Consider the following 19,691-nt stretch of genomic DNA (forward strand, 5'->3'; position numbering starts at 1 on the left):
TGGGGATGTGGCTCAGTGGGCGAGTGCTTGCTTAGCAGGCACCAGCCCCCGGGTTCAACTCCCAGGACCTCAAAAAGAGAACATAGCAGCTCTATTCCAGCTTGTGGAAAGAGGAAGGAAGACTTTGCAGTTTCTAAAATGCACTCTCTGGACATCAGCGTAGCCAAATCTCATGCCAGTCCTGGTTGAAGCTGTGGCTGTTTCTGAATTCATTCAACAAGTTTTTAAAGACCGGCTACGAGTTGGACCCCAGAGGCTCCAGCCAGTGATCCCTCCTAATCTCCGATCATTTGGGAAGAACCTTAGTCATAGGGCCTCCCTGACACGCCATCTCTGGGGTCACTCTACAGCTGACCCTGCCTGATTAAGGAGTCCTTTCGGTAACTCAGTAACCAAGCACCTTGGACAGGAGCCAGGGGCCTGCGCTGGAGCACATCTTCCCGGGCAGGACTGTGCTGAGAGCAGATGCCGTTACTCAGCCTGACCACCTGCCCCTGCTCTGGGCACAAAGGCCTCCTGATTGGGCCTCGCAGGTGCGCTTCGCGCTTGCCAAAAGCCCAAGCGAGCAAGCTAGACAGACTCTCTCTGTGTCTCCCTGTCCGCCGCAGCCCAGTTTCTTGCATGAACAGTTCATTCATCCACCCTGTGTGAACAATTCCGTTCCCTCTCTCCAGGCGCTCAGCTGTGTGACTTTGGGACGACTCCTTGCTGCCCGATGGCTCTCATCAGGTTGAGACTCCCGATGTGACCCTTTCCTTTCGACCTCACCTGGAAGTGCAGGTGCTCCGTGGATGTCGCCTGAGGCCTCCGGGCAGTATTTCCTGCCTGTTATGGCCTCACTTTCACTTCTGAAGGGTGGAGCCGGCAAGAGCAAGGAGAGAGAGAGGAAGGATGGAAGAGCAAGTGAAACAACGTGGATTCTCTGGTGAAAAAAAACCCAAGGGCCTCAGTCTCCTTGGATAACATTGCCTGTTGGGGACAAAACTGTTTTGAATCGTTCCCAGGGTTTGGACTTCCTAGCTGACAGGGAGAAGGGTGTTAAGCAACGACTGGGCCCTCTCACTCTAGCCTAAGGGACCCGACTAGCCTCTCAGGATGGGTGAATCAGGATGGATGGATCTCCTGCTCTTCTCTGCAGTGGGGAGGGACTGGATTAGCAGCCTTTCCTCCCTGCTGGCTTCCTCTGTTTGGGAGCACAGAAGGGCCCCCTCCCTCAGGCCTAGGGAGCTGGGAGGTGGCCCTCCCTTGTTCATGCCTTTGGTACAAACTGGCGGGACACATGAGAAGGAGCCTCTCTGAATGTGTGCAGGTGGCTTCTTGCCTCGGGTAACAAGCCTCATTGTCCCTTTGTGTCCTGCATTCAGCTGGTCTCTGGCAAAGCAATAAGGGAAGCCATAGAAAAGGCAGGAGGGCCAACGGGGAACAAAGAAGGTGGAGGGGCAGGCAGGAAAGAGAGAAGGCAAGAGAGAAAAACGCCCGGCCTCCACCCCCGGTCAGAGGAGAGGGACAGTCTCTTTTTAGGTCCCCACATCCAGTAGCATTTTCTTTCTCGCTGTGTTTTTTTGTATTTTAAAGAGATCAGGGGGCACAGTCGCTCCTCCAGGGGGGAAGACGAGGGGTGTCTTACACGCTCCCTTTCATCTCAAGCCGACATGCCGGACCCCGTTTTGATCCTACAGGAACAACTGGAGTCATCGTGAGATGACGCTTTGGGGGGAGCAACACCTTTCTGGAAGGAGCTCGCCGTGATTTTAGGCCTTGATAATTCACAAGGAAGCACCCCATCCCTGAAGGAGCAAGCAGATGGGCAGTTGGGGTCTCAGGGATGTGTTCCCTAACTTCCCCATCTTGGCTCCAAGGCCCAGGAGTGCTCCACGCTGGCCGGACACGCTCAGGGATCGGGGATCACGCTCAGCGCCTCTGTGAGGCCACCAGTCCCAGCAAGAGAAAGTGGTGGCCTCCATGACGGTGGCCCGTAGGATCCTAGGCCAAGGCTCCTCTGCCTGTCATCACCCTCTCTATTCCTCAACTCTGCATTTGCCATCAACTCCTGCTTTGTGGCTTTACCCCTGATGAGCTTTTTGAAACACTGGTTTCTCGATGTGTTCAACTGAAGCAGGAACACCCACTTTTCCAGCTGTTGAAAGAAAAAAAAAAAGAAAATACCTAAGGCAGATAGCAGGGCCCCTCCGCACAGGAGAGGTTCAGAGATGTTGGATTGACGTATTTGATTTTGTTAAAAAGTGGGGAGGTGGTCTCCTGCTTTGCAAATATCAGAAGAGCTTCCCTTTCCAAATGCTTAGTTCTTCAAGGACTGAATGCAAGTGGGAAGTGGATTTTTACCAATGGAGAGGAATGTGATGAACGCCCCTTGAATGCTCAGGGACAGCTGGAGAACACTTTTTACAGTTCATCAGTTCATATCAAGTCTAGACTTTTTTTTTTTTTAATAATGTTTTATAAACCGATGAACAAAATTTAGTAGTCACATGGTCACAGCGTCAAGAAAGGAATTGGTGAGCCCAGGCTCACTTTTTTAAAAAAAATTTTTTTAGGAGTCGATGGACACAATACCTTTATTTATTTTTATGTGGTGCCGAGGATCGAACCCAGGGCCTCATGCGTGCTAGGCAAGCGCTCTGCCACTGAGCCCAACCCCAGTCCCCACCCAGGCTCACTTTTTAAGAAGAAAGTTTCACCCTGGGATGGACATAACACCGGCTCACATCTCTGCCTGGGCCTGGCTCAGCAAACCGCAGTCACCGTAGTTCATAATTCCCGTGCAGAGGACAAGGACATTTTTCACTCTCAGTAAGGGAAGGCCAAGGTCTTCCTTTGAGCCCAAGCTACAGAAATTGTAGCAATTATTTTCGAGTGTCCACCACATTCAGACTCCTGAGAATCAGAGAGGAACCTCAAGTATCTACTTCGCTAGAAAACACAGAAACACATGGAAAATATGCTAAGGATGAATTTGGTATTGGGGGGGGGTGGATGGAATTATTGAAACATTTTAAAACAGAAGATGGAATCTAAGTGTAAGGACTTCATCTGGCTTTTTTTTTTTTCCTTTAACCTTTGAAGGGTTTTGAGGGAACTGAAAATATTTAAGGATAAACGTCTAAATGCGGCGAGGTTTCTGGCAGAGAGAAAAATTGTCATTCTGGATCCAGGTTTGACTTGGAACAGGGAGTGACTTACGAAAACATCAAGAAGACAGGAATTTATGAAAACCGTATTTGCTCAAGGCTGAGGGAAGCTTTCTGTCTCGCCCGAGATGATGTCATATGGAGAAAAGAAATGCTCAGAGGACGCACTGGGGAGTATTTCCCAGTCTGTGGGCCACAGAACCCAAGTCTCACGGGACGCGAGGTGCAGAGGGGTTCTGAGGTCAGGTAGGGTTGAGAAGCTGCCATTAATGGTACCTCTCGAGATGAATAGTGCACGTCACTAGAGGTTTCCAGAAGTCCTGAAGCAAAGAAATCTGTCATGCCAGACCCTGTCAGAAGCTTCCTCATACCATTCCCCCCTTTTAAAAACTTTTATTTATTTGTTGAAAATCTTGGTGGAACAGAGTGTGATAATCTGATACATGTTCTAATTTGTAACAATCCCATCAGACCCGTGAGCGTTCCCATCTTCTCAAACACCCAGTCGTTTCTTTGTGGGGGGACTTGGAACCCTTTCTTCTCTCCTGGTTCTTTATAAAACATAAATGTGTATTCTATGGAACACACTTTCAGAAACATTTGGGACCTTCAGTGCTCCCAAAGGCCAGTGTGCCTAGGGCTTTGTCCCCAGCGTGGCGCTAGTGGGAGGCGGGGGGGGGGTTGTTGGGGGTGTGCTTTCAAGGGGGATATTAGGACCCCAGACTCTTCTTCTTTCTTGTCCTTGTTTGCTTCTCCACCATAAAATGAATGGCTGTGCTCCACCGCATGCTCCCGCCGTGACAAGCACCTCGCACAGGCCCCCGCAGCCGTGTCAATCATGGACTGACACCTCCAAAGCCCTGGGCCCAGAGAACCCTCTTCTCTCCACCAGCCAGTGTTCTCAGGCCTGTGATTTTCTCAGCAGTGGAAAGCACACACTGTTCAGAACCTGGGCCTCGATTCCACCACGGGTGGGGCTGGCCCACATCCCCTTCCCTCCTGGCCAGCTCTCCACGTGTAGCTTATGAGAGTACGGGACCCGTACACACAGCCCTGCGCGGGGTTCCCGGAGTCTCCAGTCCTCCACTGGCCTGACCATCTAACCAAGCTTCGGCATTTCCAAAAAGTTAAATGTATGTACTCTTTTAAAAGAAGATGAGAGCAACACTGAAAATCCACTTAGAGATCAATAATAATACGACAGTACTTGTATGTAGGTTATTTGTAGCCTTGTTACATTTTGTGCCATACAGGATGAAGCATATTATATAACTCAATTATATAGAATGTTATATTATGTATATACCTATATGTGTTTGTTTCAAGTTTGCCTTTCTCTTATCCTCCCCCCCAACCCGTCCTGCATTTTTTTGTACCAGGAAAGGGGCGCAGAGCTGGGGCACTGTCACGGGGCACACGGGGAAGGAAGTGCATATGGAAAGTCCACCTTGGAATCATGAGTGGAGGCAGAGGAGGCAGAATGGGTGGAGGCCCCGTGGGAGGCTGCAATGGCGACTGGACTTTTCCTTCCTGCCGGAAGTCCCTGGTTCCTTTCCAGCTCAGGCTGCTGGTTACCAGGCCCGTGAGAACATCCCGCAGCAGAACTCTGCAGCACACCTGGATTTAGGTTTCCTGGCTGCTAGGTACCAAACCAGGGTGCGAAGGGAAGCCTCCCTCTCCTCTGGTGTCCGTCAGTGTCCAGCAGAGCAGTCACCACCTGCAGCAGCCCCAGGCCCTGAGAAGCATGATTTATGCTCTTAGCAGACACGAGAGGTGGAATCTGTCTCCTAGTGTCCTTCACGACTCTACTTCGTCCCTACAGCAATCCCTTGTTCCCACCCAGGAAGGATGATAGGAAATGATCCAGGGTTTTCTTTCTGGAATATTCCCTGTGTATGTGAGGAGGGATGAGGGGAGAAGAAAGCCACGAACCATGGAAACAAAGGTTCCCCCTGTTTTTGCTCAGTTACCCTAACAACCCAAGCAGCAGGTTTCAGTGCTGCATTGGACACTGTTGACTGGGAATTACAGGGATCCGTTGTTTTGGACCAAGCTCCTGCACCAACCCCAACAGACCAGGCTAAAGTCAGAATGGAGTCACTGGTGTTCCGGTTCCAGGTCACCAAGCAGCACCGCAGCTGCTCACCCGGCCTTTGAAGAAATCAGGATTCAAGACTTAATAGTCCACTACCAATCGTCAGGGTCATGGAGTCCCCTCTGCCCTGATACCTGGAAAAGGGAGCCTCAGCTGACATCATGTCCACAGATCAGTTAACCGTCTGTTGTGCTCCCTCCCTGCCCGGCCTCAGCAGCAAAGTACTTCAAAATGACCCATCCGCTTTCTTCAGCACTTTTCTGTGTTACAAAACCAACCTCTCTGCTCGGCTCCTTTGGAACACTCATTCTATTTCATAGAATGAAGCGTTGCCGGATTTTAAAATTGAAAACAAAGCCAAGTAAGATCATCAAGCTAAATTGTCTTAGTTTTTTCCTCCTCTGGCAACCCAGAGGCTGAAAAAGATGGAGAAACCTGTCCCAAGAGGCACGGGGAGGCTAGATGACCCCCAGGCTGTCTGACCTCGAAGCCACGCCCTGCACTCTGTCTCGCCTGCGTCCGATCTTAGGACGCGCTGGTGTCGCTGGGAAATTCTCCCAGACCTTATACCAAGTTGGTGCGCTGCTTTCAGAACTGAGGAGGAGCCTGAGGAGCGGATAAAGGTGTTCAGGGTTGTGTGCTTGGGATGTGGACACAGGACACAGGTGTCACCGAGGGGCAAAGCCAGGAGCGGAATGGAGGAAACCAACTGTGGATGCCACAATGTGGCCAAGCAGAGCCCCGAGCCTTTGATCCTAGGGCTGCTACTAGTCTGTGACCTGGCGGCCTGCTAGCCTTGAGCAGTAATGGCCCAGGGGACAAATGACATCACCCACTGAGACCATCCAACTGGTCTTCTCAAGAATGCTGGGAAATTTCCAAAGGTGGCCAGGCAGAGCTAGTGCGAGAGAGGACTCCCTTTGGGACCCTCTGTGCACAGCCATCCACCGTCTCCAAGGTGGGAACTGTCTCCTGCCGACGCTGCGTTGCTGAGAGTCAAGTCAGAATCGGCTTTTGTGGGCCTAACTGCATTTCCAGTGGATCAGCAGGAAAGCCAACAAAAGGTTGTGTTTCTTGTTCTGATCTCGTCACTTATGCCACCAAATGGTTGTCAGATGTGCAACCACACTGATGGCGGAGGGAGCCCGTCCTGGGAGGCGGAACTTTTGGCTGCTGCGAGGTGTCTTAAAAACAGTGGTTACTTCGGACTCTGGAACCAGTTGAAAAGCCCGAGGAGGGCCTCCGGGTTTTACCATGCCTGGGAACAAGATGCAGGGAGAGGAAGGGAAGGCCGGCCGGCAGGGATGAAAGAGATCAGGACGAAAATCCGGTTCTTGGAAGTGCAGATCTGAGTTCCACAAGCTAGCTTTGGACTCTTCATTCCTAATGTTCATCGAATTAGTGTTTGCAAATAGGTTTTTATTTTTTGCTGGGAACTGAACCCAGGGCTTTGCATGTGCTAGACAAGTGCTCCCCCACCTAGCTAAATCCTCAGCCCCATCTTTTCCATTTGTTTTCCAACTCTGGTCAATTGGTGATGGTCTCGTGCAGTGTAGGTTGGGAAGGCCCCTCAGAAGGGATAAAGCGTGATAATGAACCAGTGGTCCCTCCTGTGGGGACCAACAGAGAACAGAGGGCATCTCTGAGTTAGACATCTGTCATTCTCTTCAGAGAAAAATGGAGGTGATCAGCAAGAGTCAGGGTTGGTCTCCTCTTCTGCAAATCCCGCTGTATTCTCAGGCCTTCTATCACGGGCCTTAAACAGATAAACAATGTTGCAGAACAAGAAAAAGAGGGTTAGCATCTTTCTTTTCCAAAGGGCTCTAATCCTCGTGTGAGTCCTCACCTTGCTGGGCAGTGGCACAGATTGGGTTGAAGGGGGAGGTTGTTACCTGCTCCTCTGTGCCCATGGGTGTCATGTCCTGGAATTCAACCAACTACAGATCAAAAGTAGGAAAAAAAAATGTGTCTCTACTGAATACGCATGATCTTTTCCCTTGTTACTGTTCCCTAAACCATACAAGACCACTGTAACATAGCGTCCGTACTGTACCGGGCATGATACGTCATACAGAGGTGATTTGGTGTATCATGAATGGTGTGCATGGGTGGTGCACAATAGTATGCCACTTTTACATAACGCACTTGATGAGCAGCCTCAGGTTCTGGTCTCAGTGGGGATCCTAGAATCTATCCCCCACAGATCTCGAGAGATGTCGGTCCTTCACCAAATTTTTGCATTTCAATTTTGCTCTCATTGAACTAATCTGTTGTTGGGAGTGGGTGGGTAATTGGACCTTTCATATTTCCTTTTCCTCACCTGGCTCTTCCCAAGAGGGTAGTTGGGTCTTCAGAGCTGGGGGAGGGGTGGCTATGACCTTGTGGCCGGCCGAGAGGGCTGCCCTGGGATTTTGGTTTCTGTCGTCTGCATTGGGCAGTGTGGCCCAGCCGCTGAGCTGCCCTGGCTACGATGCCTGGGTCACAGGCTAACCCGGAGTGGTTCCCCGACCTGGGTCGAGACCTTGTGGTTTTAGTTGACTTGGCCTCATCCTAGTTGTCACTGGGGCCCCAGAGTCTCTGAACGTCACCTTGCCTTCCCTTGGGCCCCTGGCTGGGATGCCTGGCTTGCAGACCCTGAAGAAGCTAGCACTTTCTTAGGATGTTGGAGCTTCCGGTAGCAATCCAGAGCTTCATCGCATACTGCGCGGAGCCATGGGAAGATTTCTTATCCTCCGCATTGTGAAGTCCAAAGGCAGCGGGTCTCCAGGGACACTGTGGTCACCAAGAATCAGGTCCCTCTCTTTCTCTCACTGCTTTATCCTAAAGCTCCTCCATCCCCAAACTGCCCAAATATGGCTGTCAGTGGAAATCAGCGTGGATGGCCTTCTTGTTGATGGCCCTGAAGAGGTAACCAAAACCTTTCACCTGCGAAGATGGTCCAGCTCTGTTCCTTGTCCTGAGAGGCTCTTTCTACTCCTGTCTGCACAGAGCCCCTGCATCCTGTGCTCTGCTACCTGAGGGTACCGAGGACTTTCCTAAGTCAGGGGAGTCTCCCTGTCCCAGGCTGCCGGGCTCGGCTCCCACCACGGGGGCCATAAACCCACTGGTTGATTATCCCCCAGAGTTCCCACTCCTCCTCTGTGAACAGAACCACATGGAACCTAATCCTTGGGGTTGTTTCAGTTGTCTGCTCGGCTCCCAGCTCGTGGTAAACTGAGATACTTTGAGAACCACGGCTGAGGATAGCTCTTGGCACATAAAAAATGATCAATCGATATCAGCTTATTTTTCCCCCCCAGTTCTCGTCGGAAATGTTCACTTTTTCCTTTAACAAAGATAAATATTAACATTCTGAAATGACTTTCAGGAAGACGCTATGGTTCCAGATTGCAATCAAACTGTCTTATTTCCGAAGGGCAGTTTCCAAGCGAGTGAGCATGAGTTACGTTTCCCGAGTCTCCGGCTGAGAGGTCTGGGAGAACAGGCAGTTCTGTGGGCTTAGCTCACTGCTAGCACCAGGAAATAATAGCTGGCACATAACTAAGGTTCCGTTTACCATGTGGCTTCTTCAAGAGCAGAACCAGTCTTGAAATGGAAGAGAATGTTCCAGGTAAAACTGTCGGTCCCACAGGGATGTCGTCACCTGTGAACTATCTTGGGTACAGATTTTTTTTGATCAGCTTTGAGTGCTTCCCTCCAAATTTAATAGCTTTATTTCCTGATGTTTCCTCTGGCTCTTGGCAAAGAATGACGGAAGGCCTGGGGACTATAGCCTCCTATGACAAACTTTTTTTTTTGGTACCAGGGATTGAACCCAGAGGTATTTAACCACTGAACCACAACCCCAGTACCTCTTTATTTAGAGACGGCCTCCCTGAGTTGCTTAGTGCCTTGCTAAGTTGCTGAAGCTGGCTTTGAACTCGTTGTCCTCCCAAACCGCTGGGAATACTGGTATGTGCCACTGTGCTCGGCTGCTATGACAAATTTTGAAGATGCAAATCGAAGGCAGATTTAAGATCTCCGTGGTGTCAGTGGCTCCAGGGAATCCTCCTTACAAAGGCTTAGATTTTTAGATCACAAAACGTTTGCAAATAGAATATTGTATGTATTATTCTTGCAGAATTGATGCAAATAAAGAACCAAAAGAGACTGAAAATAGGCCCGAGACCAGCTGAAGTCAGCTCTGGGTTTTCAGTGTGCGTGAAATAAATGCAACATGGTTTGTCGGAGCCTGGATTCTGCAGCCAGATCCTCCACTCACTGGGTAGAGCCTGCCAGGCTTGAACCGCTGCCATGACTTAACTCGAGCCAAAAAAGACTCAAAGGACTTTCATGAAGAGGTAGGTGGACAGTTATGCCCTGGCCAGCCTGCCCACGTCGCTTCTGCTGCTGAACAAAAGGTCCCTATGCAAGGTCACAGCATAATGAGTCTCGGTTCAGCGAGAAACATATCCATCAGTGGCTCCCGTCCCACCAGGGGACAAAGGGAAGAGCCTGATTCAGGTCAGCATCTTGGATCATCCTCATTGATGGAGAAAGGTCGTTTTCATCGCCAGCTGTCTGCTCGGCTCCCAGCTCGTGGGAAAGAGCATGTCTGACTCACCTGGCGCAGGTGTGATGTGCGTCCTGTGACGCACACCTTAGTGCATACCTCTGCTTGGAGGTCCCCACGTGCCAAGTGATCTCCACCGCACTCTCTCATCTTCTTCTCTCCTTCTCCCTCTGCTTCTCTGGAAGGATTGGAACACATAGACCCTTTCAGAATGAGAGAGAATACAAGGGGAATATTAATGGTATTTTAAATAAGTTTCTATTTTAGGCTGATTTTGTTTTTTATATTTAACGTGTATGGCTTGATGCTTTGATAGACAATAAATTGACAAATAACCACCTCCATCAAGCTAAGTAGCACACCCATCCTCTCACATCACTGCCATTTTATTTTATGTTTGTGTGAAATGAGAAAAAAAAAAAGATCCACTCTCTTAGAAAAGTTCAAGTATTAAATAGGGTCTTGTTCAATGCAGTCACCTTGCTGTGTGTTAGACCTCAGGGACTGTCCCACCGTGCATAACCGAGACTTTGTTATCTCCCCCTCCCAGCTCCTGGTCCACCTCCTGCTTCTAGAAGTTGGACTCAGATTCCATGTGTCATGCAGGCTTGTCCTTTTGCACCTGGTTTGTGTCACTTGGCATAGTGACCTCCATGTTCATCTTGTTGTCACAGACATTAGGATTCCCTTCCTTCTTAGGCTGAATAATACTCTTTAAAGATCATTTTCTTACATTCGTCCAGCATTGCACACCTAGGTTGTGCCTGTTGTGAATGGTGCTCAGATAAACATGGTAGTAGATGTCTCTGCCAGCTACCGATTTCATTTCCTTTGGATACGTATTTAGAGGGGGGCATTCTGGATCAGATGATGGTGCTATTTTTAATTTTAATTTATTTTTTTTTTTGGTACAGAAATCGAAAATTTTTTCTTTAGAGACAGGATCTCACTAAGTTGCTCAGGGCCTCGCTACGTCGCTGAGCCTGGCTTTGAACAGGCAATCCTCCTGCCTCGGCCTCTGAGCTGCTGGATTATAGGCATGCACCAATACGCCCAGCTTATTTTCTAATTTTGTGAGGACATTCCACACTGTTTTCCACAATGACTGGACCTACTTACATTCTCAACAGAAGTACATAGGACTCCCTTTTCTCCACATCTTCAACACACTGTCTTTTATCTTTTTAAAATAATTGCCTTTCCAACAGTGTGAGGTGATATCTCGCTGTGGTTTTAATCTGCATTTCCCTGATGATTAGAGATGTTGAACTTTCTTTTCATATACCCATTGGCCATTAGAGAAATGTCCAACCAAGTCCTTTGCCCATTTTTCCATAGGGCTATTTGTGGGACGCGTCAGGCACCGTGTGGCCCTCACGTTAATCTCTTAATATATATTTAATGTTTTCACTGGTCATACAGAAATGTGGGGTTCATTTTCACATGTTCATAAGTGCATATAACAGAATTTGCTACTTTAACCCCCAGAACGTACCCTTTCCCTCCAGAATCCCCTTCTTCTAGGCTATTCGCTCACCTTAATTTATGTATTTGATTGTAGAAGATTGTCACACTCATAAGCTCTGGCTCTTAGCTCCCTGCTCACTTTTGAACTCGCCATGATCTGGGGTCTGACTCCTCCGTCCCACCTGTTCCAAGGCCACGTGTGATCCTTTTATTACTAAATTCCCCAGCACTTTCCAGCTGTGGCCCCAGTTGTAGGTGGCATTCTTGTCCTGTTACCATCTTCTGAAGCTCCTTCCTTTCTGGACTTGTGAGAGTCCCGCTTTCCTCCGACATTTCTGTACGTACCTAAGGCTTCAGGCTTTTCTCATTCTGTTTCCCTCTTAGAGCCTGAAAATTCTAAGAGGCTTCCCTTCTCTGTCCTCTACCCTGTGGATTAGCCCTGTCCAACTGAAATGCTGTCCAATATGGCAGCACTAGCCACACGCAGGTATTCACCGTGGTGGCCACTAGCTGCATGGATACTCTTGTCTCAGTACGTTCCCCATTGCTAGAACAGAATGCCAGGAAAGGAGAAATTTATATAGAATAAAGGTTTATTTGGTTCACAGTTCTAGAGGCTGGAAGTCCACAATCACGTGACCACATCTGGCAAGGGCTGCATCCCAGCATGGTGTGAAAGAAGAAGCATAAGTGAGTGCATACACAAGACACAACTCGAGGGTCAGACCTGCTCATCCACAACCTGCTCTTATAGCTAACACAGACCCAAGACGACCGATCACTTCCTCCTAACAATCCGGTCATCTCTTCAACGTCCCCTTGCCTCTCTGTGCCGTTCAATTGGTGATCTAGCTTCCAGCACACGAGCTCTGGGAGACACTTTCAAACCAGAGCGTCTCACTGAGCACGTCTTTTCTTCTACTTTTAGAATATTTTGGAAACAAATACTCTGAACCTCAATTTTGTTGAAACGATTTTTAATGAGGCTGCAAAGATCTCAGTGGGACAGTGCACAGTAAATTGAGTCAGCTACTTTGTTTATTCCACGATGTAATAAATTGACACTGTTTCCTCCTGAAACTTACATTGAATGAGATGTCCTATTTCCTACAAGTCCTGCCAACCACTTACTGCTCTTTTTCTGGCAGTACTGGGGACTGAACCCACGGCCTCATGCATGCCAGGCGAGCACTCTACCCCGGAGCCTCATTCCCAGCCCAGTTACTATTCTTGAACTTGGTGAAGTGAGGATGGACAAATACCACCCCGGTTGTCTCTCTAATTCAATCCCAAACATTTATTTGAACTGAATGTCCTTCCCCAAGGCTGTTTTATGTGCAGAATGACATTGCTCCTTTGTCTTATTGCCTCTTAAATATATGGCCAGTACTTGATGGTTCAACCTAAAATCCAGTCCCGGTTTCTCATACACTTTGTTCTTGCTTAGCCCCTCCAGCTATGGGAACAAGTGGCATCTGTCATCATGTAGAGATGGAAAGGAACAACCACAACAAGTGCTGATAAACATCTCTGGACACAGTGAGAAAAGCATCAAAAAGAAGATGTATCGGGGCTGGGGATGTGGCTCAAGCGGTAGCACGCTCGCCTGGCATGTGCGGGGCGCTGGGTTCGATCCCTCAGCACCACATAAAAGTAAAATAAAGATATTGTGTCCACCGAATACTGAAAAATAAATATTTAAAAAAATTCAAAAATAAAGAAGATGTATCACTGAATTTTAGTAATTATAACTTCCATAGCTCACCAGCAAAAAGAAGAAAGAAAGGGAAAAAGTGCTATGCAAATTGACTTCTCTTTTTCATCTAATTTCCCTTCCCAGCAAAAACATTGTAAATTGCTCAAAGTCTTCTGGTGACTTGTCATATTTGGCCCTGGTTTAATTGGTTTTGGCAATTGTGTTTCAGTGACTCATGAGAGAATACTTTTAGTCTTTCTACCAACAGATGTAGCGGTGCCTGGGCTAACAGCAATGACAACAATGTCACATGGTTATAAAACTGCAGGAATTTGCTGCTGGTGGTCCAATACAAACAGACGTGTAAAGAGTCCTGAGAAGATAAGACTTAAAATATGTGGTTATAAATGTTTAGTCATGGAAGAGCTGATCTTTCATCTCTTATTTAGATACACATCTTAAAATTGGAAAATCTGCACTAGACATCCTAGGAATCTCTAAATTTTTTTTTAATTTTTTCTTTAGATGAGAGAGAGAGAGAGAGAGAGAGAGAGAGAGAGAGAGAGAGAGAATTTTTAATATTTATTTTTTAGTTATTGGCGGACACAACATCTTTGCTGGTATGTGGTGCTGAGGATCGAACCCTGGCCGCACGCATGCCAGGCGAGCGCGCTACCGCTTGAGCCACAGCCCCAGCCCCAAGAGTATTAAGGGTAAATTTTTTAATTGAACTTGTTTGTGATCCTCATTCTTCGTTGGTCCCAGGGTCCTCATTTCTTGTTTGGGGGAAATGTCGGCTCCAGCCCCACAGAAAAAAATTCAGGTGGTACCGACCTTCATTTCACATCTCTGTAGAATTTCTTTTTGGAAATGACTGTGTTATCCTTGAGGATTTTAAAAATTGTAATCCTCCACCCTCCCCCCCCCCTGCATCATTTGATGGCCGGGATAACTGTGTGAAATACTTTTAACTTGAAACATGACGATGTTTGTGCCAGATGCAGGGGAAACAGCTTGGAACACATCCCTGGCCTCAAGGAGCTTACAGTCCAGAGGCAGCAGAAATAAGAAAAGGCTTATGCTCTTCAAGAGCCAGGCACAGGGACACAGGCCTATAATCCCAGCTGTTTGGGAGGCTGAGGCAGGAGGATGGCGAGTTTGAGACTAGCATGGGCAACTTGCAAGACCCTGTCCCGAAATAAAAAAGTAAAAATGGCTGGGGATGTAGCCCCGTTCTTACTCAGCTTGTGCAAAATCCTGGCTTCAGGCCTAGTGAGAGAGAGAGAGAGAGAGAGAGAGAGAGAGAGAGAGAGAGAGAGAGGGAGAGAGGAGGAGGAAGAAGAAGTAGAAGAAGGAGGAAGAGGAGGAGGGGAGGAGGAGGGAGGAGGAGGAGGAGAGGAGGAGGAAAGGAAAAAGATCTCAGGCAGGATAAGTACCATATGCTATTCTCATGTCCTGGAGGCAATATTCATTGATAGGAGGTATCTGTAGCTTTCTCTCTGTCTCGGACCCAAGCAAAACTGTACTCCTGGCCTGGCCCCCCTCTCTGCCCTCCAGGGAAGATTCTGTCTTTGCCAGTCCTGTTACAGTCTGTTTGAATTCCAGATCAAAAAAACAGGTAGAGAGAGACCAAGAAGCATGAGCAAATGGGGGGAAGTTCCTTTCTTCCTAGATTAGTTTCTGGACTTCACTATTATAAAGAATTCTCATGGTCGAAATATTTTTTTATTTTTATTTTTTTAGTTGTACAAGGACACGATTCATTTCCTTCCTTCCTTCCTTCCTTCCTTTCTTTCTCTCTCTCTCTCTCTCTCTCTCTCTCTCTCTCTCTCTCTCTCTTTCTTTCTTTCTTTCTTTCTTTCTTTCTTTCCTTGGCTTGAACTCAGGAGCATTCAACCACTGAGCCACATCCCCAGCCCTATTTTGTATTTTATTTGGAGACAGGGTCTCCCTGAGTTGCTTAGTGCCTCCCTATTGCTGAGGCTGGCCTTGAACTTGCAATCCTCCTGTCTCAGCCTTCAAGGTGAATATTTTAAAAGGAATTAGGGAGGCTAAGTCGCAATGCATACAAATAGGTAAGCAGGTTGCAGGGCCAGCCTACCACCCACCAAAAGGCATGCCCAGGGCCAGTTCTCCCTGACTGGGGGCCTAGGCCCATACCTCCAATTCCACAGACAAAGGGGGTTTGGTTTTGTGTTTTTTCCTCCCTATCCAAGCTCTTGCTCATCTGTGGTCCAGACAGACAATTACAGTAAACAGTGATATGCTTCCCTGAATCTGGAACATTCCATTTAATTCAATGCCATATGTAGCTCTGGTATGTGCTGTGAAAGTGTCAGCTCATTCCATTCCCCTTTCCCCAGCGTGACACAAGAGCTGAGTGCACATTACAGAGCAGAGACACGTTCGTTTGGACTAGCACTCATGCGTGTGCACACATCTCCCAGGAAGCAAAATAATTATTTTTCACTCTAAATTTAGGAAAAAAAAATATTGTCTAAATTTAAAAGGGGATAGTACTACTAAAAATTACACTCCAGTTACTAAACAGAACACGAACCTCTAAGATTAACGGGTGGTCACTTGTTTTATACATGCATCCCAAGTGCCCATTCTGGTCATTTTATCCAAGCAACATTTGCAAAAAGACAACAAAGCGTCTCCACTTCTAGAAACAGAAAACTGCTAGGAAATCATTTGGCAACACAGGTTTCCTAAATGAAGAAAATCATACTAGAAAAATAAAACCACCTCATAATTTTGATAAATACCCTTGTTGACTTAGAAAGATAGGACATGTATATGTTAAGGAAGCTCAGAGAGGACCCGAGGAATGTTTCAAGTAAAAAGAGAAAACTTCCCTCCTTCATTGCTGACCAGTTGTTAAGGTTTGGGTCTTGACTGTGCCCCTTAGCACATATCCTAAGGTGGTTTGGTCCCCAAATGTGGCATTACTGGGAAGGTGTGAGACCTGTCGGAGGCGAGGCCTTGGGGTAGAAAGTTAGGTCACTGGGCTGTGTCCTGGAAGGACATATGGGGACCTGCCCCCTTTTCCTCTCTCCTGGCCACCATGAAGTAAGTAGTGCTGTCCCACCATGATGTACTGTGTCACCAGAGTCCCCACGGCAATGGAACCAAGTGACCATGAACTAAAATACCTCTGAAAGTGTGAGCCAAAATAAATCTCTCCTTCTTTAAAGCTGATTATCTCCTGTATTTGTCACAGTGAGGGAAGGCAGACCAATTCACCATGGGGCCTATATATGTGTGTCTATAATTTTTAAATGTTTTAATTTAAATTTCATTAAACATATAAATTTTCCCTCGTAACCATTTCAGGATGTAATTAAGTGGCATTGATCATATTAAAACTCTTGTATAACCATCATCCCCAATATTTCCTTCCCTACAACTTTTCATTATCACAAACAAACTCTGTACCCAATAAGAAGCAGAAATTGCCCGTTCTCCTCCCGTGCCAGCCCCTGGTGACCTCTCATCTACTTACTTCTTCCGCTAATTTACCTATTCAGGAAACCTTAAGTAGTAGAATCACACCGTACTTATCCTTCTGTGTTTGTTTCACATGGCATAATGTCTCTAAGGCTCCTCTGTGTCCCTGCACACGTCTAAAACTTTATTCTGTCATATAGTGGAGTCGGATTTCATGGTCCGTCCACACCACATTTGCTCTCCCCCCTGTCTGCTGATGCACCTTATAGAGCCCATCTTTTGGTTGTGGGGAATAATACTGACACACACCAGTGATCCCAGTAGCTCAGGAGGCTGAGGCAGGAGGATACGAGTTCAAAGCCAGCCGCAGCAAAAACGAGGCGCTAAGCAACTCAGTGAGACCCTGTCTCTAAAGAAAATACAAAATAGGGCTGGGATGTGGCTCACTAGTGCCCCTGAGTCCAATCCCCAGTACCTCCCCCCATCAAAAAAAAAAATACCCACAGAGAGATATCAATTCTCACCCATTAGGATGTCTACAATCGAGTCAGATGACATCATTTAGTGGAGAATGTGGAGAAATTGGAACCCTTAGACACTGAAGGTGGGAATGTAAAATTGTGCAGCCACTTTGGAAAACAGTTTCAAAAAGTGAAACATGGAGTTATCATTTGGCCCAGCAAACCCACAGTCATCTCCCTTAGAGAAACAGAAACATAGGCCCGCACAAAACACTGTACCTGAGTGTTCAGAGCACGGTTGTTCACGACAGCCCCTGGGGGAGGCAGCCCAAGCGCTCCTCAGCTGATGATCGGCCACAGTGCTGCAGATCTGTGCAATGGGAAATTATCTGGCAACGAGAAGAAATGGAACGCTGAGGTGCAGGGTGACACAGGTAAAGCTTGAGAACACGCTAAGGGAATGCAGCTACAAAAGACCATCCATCCTATGATCTATGAAATGCACAGGCGAGGACATCTGTAGAGCCAGAAAGCAGATGAGCGGTTGCTGGGGGTGGGTTGGAGCGGGGGAGTAAGGGCCGAAGTTAAAGGGTAGGGGATTTCTTAGCTGGCTGATAAAAATGTCCTGAAATGGACTGCAGTGGTGGGTGCACAACTTGGGGTTACACTAAAATGCATGGGACTGAATACCTGATAAGAGTTCACCAGGGGGGGCTGCGAATCACATCTCAATAAAGCTCTTAGCCAAACAATCCTTTTTATGTTTTAACCTAGGACAATATTCAATCCAATTCAGTGAGTATGTTAAATAGTTTTCTTTGTTGTTATTTTGGGGGGCACCAGAGATTGAACTCAGGGGCACTCAGCCACTGAGCCACCTCCCCAGCTCTATTTGGTATTTTATTTAGAGACAGGGTCTCACTGAGTTGCTTAGCACCTCCATGTTGCTGAGGATGGCCTTGAACTTGTGATCTTCCTGCCTCAGCCTCCAGAGCCACTGGGATGACAGGCATGTGCCACTGCACCTGGCTTCAAATAGCTTTCTAAAAAAGCAAACAACTAAGGCCATCCAGAAAGATTGCATTGGCTGGCACCCCACCAACAGGGAGTGGTGTCTGCTCTGCTGCTGTTAAATAGGCAGTTTGGTGTGGGGAGCGGGGTGTGATGGATGGCATCCGTTCTGATGGCTGGTGTGTCCCTGTGGCACTGGTTGTGGAGACATTTTGAACACCCCCCTGCCTCTTCCCCACGTCCCGGCTTGTCCTGCATATCACCAAATGTTATGATTTAGATAGGAGATGCCCCCCCCAGAGGTCATGTGTGAGGCGACCCCAGGAAGTTTAGAGGTGAGAAGAGGGTGAGACCCTTAACCTAGTCAGTGCATCAACACCCTGACAGGGATCAACTGGGTGACCGGGATGGACAGGCAGGTAGATTGTGGCAGGAGGCAGTGGGTCACTGGGAGCAGGCCCTTGGGATCTATATTTTTCTGTGGTGAAGAGACAGCGCTCTCTCTCTCTCTCTCTCTCTCTCTCTCTCTCTCTCTCTCTCTCTCTCTCTCTCTCTCTCCTTTCTGATGCCATGTCCTGAGTGGTTTTCCTCCACCGCTCTCTTCGGCCTCACTTCAGAGCATGGAGTCGGCCATCTAAGGACTGAGACCTCTGAACCAGTGAGCCCCAAATAAGCTTTTCCTCCTCTCTCCTCTAAAATTGTTCTTTTCAGGTCTTTTGGTCACAGTGATTAAAAAATAATAATAATAAAATAAATAAAATAAAAAAAAGTTTTCTAGAACAGAATGGAGACCTAGAACTGGGGTTGTTGGTGTGACTAATCTGTGTGGTTCAGAAGCTTCTAGAGCTTTTTGGAATTTGTGGGAAGAATTTTGAAGAGTTTGGAGAAGTAAACTGGAAAAGGTGCGGATTGTTGTAAGTGGAGCTTCGTGGGCATCTCCAGTGGGAGCTCACAAGACCTGGGCAGAACTGTGATAGGACTGTGGGGAGTGAAGACCAAACTCGTGAAGTTTCAGAGGGGGACTCTATTGGAAATTGGAGCAGAGGCCACTTGCGTTATGTTTTGGCTAAGAAGTTGCCTACATTTTGACCATGTCCTGAGACATTCTGTGAGGCTGAATTTCAGAAGAAATTTCCAGGCAGCATAGCATTCAGGCAGTGACCTGGGTACTGTTGGCTGCTTTTTGCCAAGTTGATTGAGATCATCAAGAACAGAAAGCAAAGCAGAAAATTTTGAAAATCTTGCTGTTTCATCAGAAAACTGTGAGTCAAACTGGAACTAAGGAAGGTGTGTTGTTAAAGACATGATAGCCACTACTTTCAAGAAACAATAAGAGGGCTGGGGATGTGGCTCAAGCAGTAGCGCACTTGCCTGGCATGCGTGGGGCGCTGGGTTTGATTCTCAACACCACATAAAAATAAAATAAAGATATCGTGTCCACCTAAAACTAAAAAAATAAATATTAAAAAAAGAAATACTGACAAGTAAATATACATATGCCAGTCACTTAAAAAAAAAAAACAATAAGAACCATGACTTGAGGGCATCTCAGGAATTGGCAAGACCACGCTCATCTTAGGTTCAAGTATGTAAAATAAAAAATTCCTTTGAGAAGAGACTATGGGGACAGCCTGCTTGCACAGGGTCCTCAGAAGTCATCTGAACAAGCTCAGCCACCCAGGGCCCCACAGGCTGCGGCAGCCATGGTCCTGATAGGCTTGGCTACTGCTCAGGATGGTGGCGGGGCTTGGGGTCAACCACGTGGTCCTGGTGGGAATGCAGGATGATGGGGTGAGGGAGTCCTAGA

Source organism: Ictidomys tridecemlineatus, chromosome 13 (assembly GCF_052094955.1).
Source record: "Ictidomys tridecemlineatus isolate mIctTri1 chromosome 13, mIctTri1.hap1, whole genome shotgun sequence".
NCBI classification, from domain to species: Eukaryota; Metazoa; Chordata; class Mammalia; order Rodentia; family Sciuridae; genus Ictidomys; species Ictidomys tridecemlineatus.